This window comes from Eptatretus burgeri, chromosome 13 (genome assembly GCF_056783735.1).
Source record: "Eptatretus burgeri isolate ZD-2024b chromosome 13, Ebu_testis_v1, whole genome shotgun sequence".
NCBI lineage: Eukaryota > Metazoa > Chordata > Myxini > Myxiniformes > Myxinidae > Eptatretus > Eptatretus burgeri.
This window is the reverse complement of record NC_140973.1, coordinates 31,027,347-31,033,693: the sequence shown is the minus strand read 5'-3', so window position 1 is coordinate 31,033,693 and position 6,347 is coordinate 31,027,347.

The following is a 6,347-nucleotide window of genomic DNA, read 5'->3' as shown; positions in this document are numbered from 1 at the left end:
TCATCGCGAGAGCTGGCACGGCTCCCGTTGCTCCCGAACCGCACATCAACGGTGCAGGAAGCAACGAACGGCAGCTCACGTTGCATCGTCGCGGCCCCCGTCGCCAGAACCTCACCCTCGCGTCTCGAGGGAGGCCCAGGCCCACACGGAGGTACGTGCCCCGAGGGAGGCACAGGTGCACCTGGAGGTACGAACTCCGAAACAGGAACTGCGAGCCCCTCCCCTCGCACCACGAAAGCGCACCCCGCTGACCCCGCTGGACAACCAAGACATGTGCCCCGCCAACCGCCGGCAGCACTTCATCGGCATACGCGTGCGATGCGAGGGTAGCACGAGCGGACTCAACTCGACACCCGATCAGTGCCCCGATCACTTCGACCTCCATTGGCATTGGTCCTGCCACCGTCAGACCAACTGAAACCAGGCTCAACATGGGCAGCATCAGTGCCCCGGTCACCTCAACCTCCCCTGCCATTGGTCTTGTCACCTCCGGACCAATTGAGGGCAGGTTCAACATCGGCAGTATCTCCCGTTCCGGGTCGCTGGGATCTCTGTACCCAGGCTGCAAGACTCGACCCGGGGCGTTAAAGTGTACGCCATGTACCGAACACCGTACCGGCAGTAGGTCTTGACCCGGGACGCAAGGGTCGCTTCGTACACCGCCATCCATGACCGTTATGATGGCCGATGACTCTTGGCACACACACCGTAGACGTCCCCGAGTGCTCAGACCGCCGTCCGATTGACTGCATTGCAACGCTCGGCCACGACCCGCGCCAAAGACCGTGCGCGCGGTCGTGCGCGCCTGGAACACCGCGCTGACTTCCGAATCATCTGCTGCACACCGACCATCGAGACCCCGGACATTCCTCAGAGCTTGCGCGATGTCCGACGCCACGTCCGAGCTGAACTGCGTGTCCTCGTTCTTTAGCCGTGACCTCGCAGAAACCATTCCCAAGATTTGTCGTGCCTCAATTAAATGAACTCCGAGCGCGGCCGTTGTCCACTCGACGTGACCGAAGTCGACTCCGACGAAGGCGGGCACGCGTCCGTGCGCCGTGCCCTGACTTCCTGTCATGCCTGAGCTGGCCATGCTGGCGAGCCTCCTGGCTCCGGAGCCTGTGCGCGCGGCATGCGAACCTGCGATACGCTCTTCGCGATGCGCTCCTCCGGAACCTCGAACCGCGCGGGGTGCGCTGAGTTACTCGCTGCCGATCCGAACCCAACCACCCTGCACACGCCGATCCGAACAGCCTCGTCGCCAAACTGTGGTGTCGTGGGTGGTAGTGCTTTGAAGGCAGACACGAGCGGGGGAAACAGTCCAACCCGGCTTTGTTGCACGAGCGGGAGCGTGAGCGTACGTTGCCCGTAACTCCCCTTTATTGCGTACTCAATGCACTCTACAAGCCACAGCGACTACAGCAACCACTACAACGCCTCAGGCGGCGCGCACTCCTATATCCCTGGCACGCACGTGACCACTCCTCCACATCATGCCCTGCCCCCGCGCACTCCTATATCCCTTGCACGCACGTGACCACTCCTCCACATCATGCGCTGCCCCCGCAGGCCCGCTACACCACACTAACCGCGCGGGGTGCGCTGAGTTACTCGCTGCCGATCCGAACCCAACCACCCTGAATGTTGGGTTCCGCTTTCCACTGAATGAACGTGACCACGCACGTGACCACTCCTCCACATCATGCCCTGCCCCCGCGCACTCCTATATCCCTTGCACGCACGTGACCACGCACGTGACCACTCCTCCACATCAATGCCCTGCCCCCGCAGGCCCGCTACACCACAGAAATTATCGATGTAAATGTGTATCATGTCGCGCCGCCTGTAGGTAGGAGATGGTATTACAAGTCACCACCATCTACAGGATAGTATTCCTGTTCCCACGTTTTTCTGTGCTGTGAGGTGATTTGAATTATAATTTGAATTATATAATTACATATTATCTATCTATAATTCCAGCAATCTCTGTGTGTGTGTCTGTCTGTCTGTCTGTCTGCGACCGCCGGTCCTATCTGATTGAAACTTGCCAGGAATATTGCTGGGGACCCGCAGATGTGCTTTTTCGAGCTTTGATATCAATCGGACGAGCGGTTCCCAAGTTACGGCCATTTATCTGTCGACCATTGACAAGACACGGTGCGATGACGTCACAATTAATGTTTTTTTTTTCCACGATTGACATCACAATTCTTCTTCGTTTGGTATGACATCACAATCGACGCTGGGGACCTGAGTATGTGCCTTTTCAAGGTTTGATATTAATCGGACAAGCGGTGCCCAAGTTATGGCCATTTATTTACCAAACCAATGACAGGACATGGTGCTATGACGTCACGAATGACGTCACAATTAATGTTTATTTATTTGTTTTTGGCTTTTTTGTGAATACATTTACAGACAGAGGAGGGGGGAAAGAGGGGGGGAGAGGAGGGCGAGGGGGGAGAGAGGGGGGTTGAGAGAGAGAGGGGCATCAATTAAAGAGAGAGGGTGAGAGGAAGGGGGAGAGAGGAGGGGCGAGAGAGAGGGGCATCACAATTCTTTAGTTTGATATGATGTCACAATTGACGCTGGGGACCTGAGTACGTTTCCCAAGTTATGGCCATTTATGATACGGTTGGTCCGATCTAATTGAAAAAATGCCCCAATCCAGTCGTCGTTTACGAGAGCGAAGGAACGAAGCTACACATACTGGCACGCCTCACCCAGGAGAGAGGGTACTGGCACGAGAGAGGGGGAGAGAGGAGGGGGGCTAAGAGGAGGGGTGAAAAAATGCCCCAATCCGGTCGTCATTTACGCACCTACGGCCCGCACTAGTTATAATAAATTTGAATTACTAGTGTGGGCCCGTAGGTGCGTGCCAGTATCTGAAGCAGGAGGACGTCCGCAGACAGTTGGGCACTAGATATGGATGGCCATTGGCTCACAAGGAGCTTCTCCACCCTTTGACAGGTTTTGTTTTTAATCCTGCTGGGTGTCCATATCCATACACCCTCCTCACCAGGAAACCTTGTGGGGGAGATGGTTTAGGAGCCGACAACCCGACCATGAAACAGGTTCGTACAGGTTTACGTGGTACATGTAGCAAGTTACACATCTGATCTGGTCTGGCCTGACAATTGCCAAGCCCCAGTCCATATTCCCAAACCATTTCAGATAAACCGTGGTGGGGTCTTCACATTAACATATCTAGGCAACCAACATTTCACATCATCAGTAATGCTCTCCTTGTAGAGGCAGACCATCACAACCTTCTCATGATCAGAGAGCACCTTGACCACCCAATCAACCAGAGTCTCAGCTGACTGGGCAGCCGTCCACCACACCCAGAACTCCATGGGCCAAGGAGATGATGCAGTAAAAATCCTCAGCCTTGAACTCCAGCACAACCGACAATACCATCCAACCAAATACCTCACTTGGTGGAACAGATCCTTGCTTCATTAACCTCAACTGGACACAGTTATGGTGCCTGATCACCATGCTAGAGTTTTGGGGAGGGCAGGGACAACACTAGGAAAGAGGGGGATGGGGAGGGAGGGGGTGGTGGCAAGGAAGCGTGTGGATACCTTCCTGCCTGGTGGGCGAAGCCTGCCAGACAGGAGGAAGGCCGGGGAAAAGCAGGAAGGGAAAGATGAATGAAAACACAGGACTAACAAGACAAAAAAAATATATAAGATAAACAAATAGACAAGAAGGGGAAAAGAAAATCGTGCAAGACAAACAAAACAGGGTAGCAAGCAGCTTGAGACCGGAACTCAAGGTAAGAGCAACCACCTCTTGAAACCATGCAAGCCATAATTATAGGTAACAGGCTTGTGCAGCATTTTTATACATGACCATAAACATGCTAGGATGTTATTAATTTCATTAACAGATGGGCCACACCTGTGTGGGAGCCGTTGCTTGGTGTCCCTCATTTACCCAGGTGTTTCCATTTTTTTCTCCACGACCTGTATGTTCCAAAGACCTCTTAAAACACAGCTATAAACGACACAATCACAAAAAACACCAACAAAACTCAGGATATACAATAGAAAACACCAACAATGCTTTTGGAGGACAAATTAAAATAAGACCTTTTCGGACATCAAACCAGAACCAAAATGAATAGCAGAAGCAATATATATAAATCAATACATCAGTCCAGTCTGTGAATAAAGAATGCTTAAAGGAATTCAATACTTTTTAATATGGGAGTAAAATTTTATATGAGAAGGGAAAACAACAAAGGGGTGAAAGAAGAAATCCCTTACATGAGAACAAACCCCCATAAGTTTATTACTTCATGTCAACGTTTTTCAAGGGTGTAATGCTTATGATAAACTTCAGATATATGAAATGAGTGCCGACAAGAACATGGAAGGAAGTAGATTTAATACAGGTAAAATCATTTTATTGGATATACACATTTTAAAATCAGACTCTCTTAAAGATTCTTCCTACATCGACTTACTTTTCAATCAAATCAAAGAAAGCTTTCCAATGTATGTGCCCACGAACGAAGCTCGTTAAGCAACCATTTGTGGTTACTTAACAAGTGTGGAACGGGAAGCGTTGGCCATGCCAGGTACAACAGAGGTTGCAAACACCTCATCGCTCTTTACTCCCTATCTTTCCTCGGGGTATGTTTCTGACAGCACCTGGTTTGTCTCGTATAAGTTAAGACTGTAGAAGTTCTTAATCTTCTTCTTCCTCTTTCGGCTTGCTCCCGTTAGGGGTCGCCACAGCGGACCAACCGTCTCCATTTCGCTCTATCCTCCACATCTTCCATTGACACTCCAACCACCCGCATGTCCGCCCTCACCGTATCCATGAACCTCTTCTTTGGCCTTCCTCTTCTCCTCCTGCCTGGCGGCTCCATCTTCAACATCCTTCTCCCGATATACTCCGTTTCCCTCCTGTGCACATGTCCAAACCATCTCAATCTCGCCTCTCTCACTTTGTCTCCAAACCGTCCTACCTGCGCTGTCCCTCTAATACACTCATTTCTTATCCTATCCATCCTCGTCACTCCCAACGAGAATCGCAGCATCTTTAACTCTGCCACCTCCAGCTCCGCTTCCTGTCTTTATGTTAGTGCCACCGCCTCCAAACCATACAACATAGCTGGTCTCACTACCGTCTTGTATACTTTCCCCTTCACTCTTGCAGCTACCCTTCTGTCACAAATCACTCCTGCAACTCTTCTCCACCCACTCCATCCTGCCTGCACTCTCTTTTTCACTTCTCTCCCACACTCTCCGTTACTTTGGACAGTTGATCCCAAGTATGTAAACCAATCCACCTTCCCCACCTCAACTCCTTGCAACTGCACCATACCACCACCCTCCCTCTCATTTACGCACATGTACTCCGTCTTACTCCTACTGACTAACATTCCCCTTCTCTCCAGTGCGTACCTCCACCTCTCAAGGCTCGATTCAGCCTGCTCCCTACTCTCCCGACAGATCATGATGTCATCCGCGAACATCATGGTCCATGGAGACTCCAGTCTGATCTCGTCCGTCAACCTGTCCATCACCATTGCAAACAGGAAAGGGCTCAGAGTCGATCCTTGGTGCAATCCCACTTTAACCTTAAACCGGTCCGTCATTCCTACCGCACACCTCACCGCTGTCACACTGTCCTCATCCATATCCTGCACGATCCTCACATACTTCTCCACCACTCCCGACTTCCTCATACAGTGCCACAACTCCTCTCTTGGCACCCTATCATAAGCTTTCTCTAAATCCACAAACACACAATGTAACTCCTTCTGGCCTTCCCTATACTTCTCCATCAACATTCTCAAAGCAAACATCACATCAGTGGTGCTCTTTCCTGGCATAAACCCATATTGCTGCTCACAAATCGTCACCTCTCCTCTCAACCGAGCTTCCACTACTCTTTCCCACAACTTCATGGTGTGGCTTAACAACTTTATCCCTCTGTAATTTCCACAGCTCTGCACATCACCCTTATTCTTGAAAATCGGAACCAGTACACTTAATCTCCACTCCTCCGGCATCCTCTCACTTTCCAAGACTTTATTAAACAATCTGGTTAACAACCCCACTGCCATCTCTCCTAAGCACTTCCATGCCTCCACTGGTATACCATCTGGGCCAACCGCCTTTCCACTTTTCATCTTCTTCATAGCAGTCCTCACTTCATCCTTACTGATCCACCCCACTTCCAGATTCACTATCTCCACCTCTTCCAACCTTCTCTCTCTCTCATTTTCTTCATTCATCAGCTACTCAAAGTACTCCATCCACCTTCTCAACACACTCTCCTCGCTCGTCAGCACATTCCCATTTGCGTCCTTTATCACCCGAACCTGC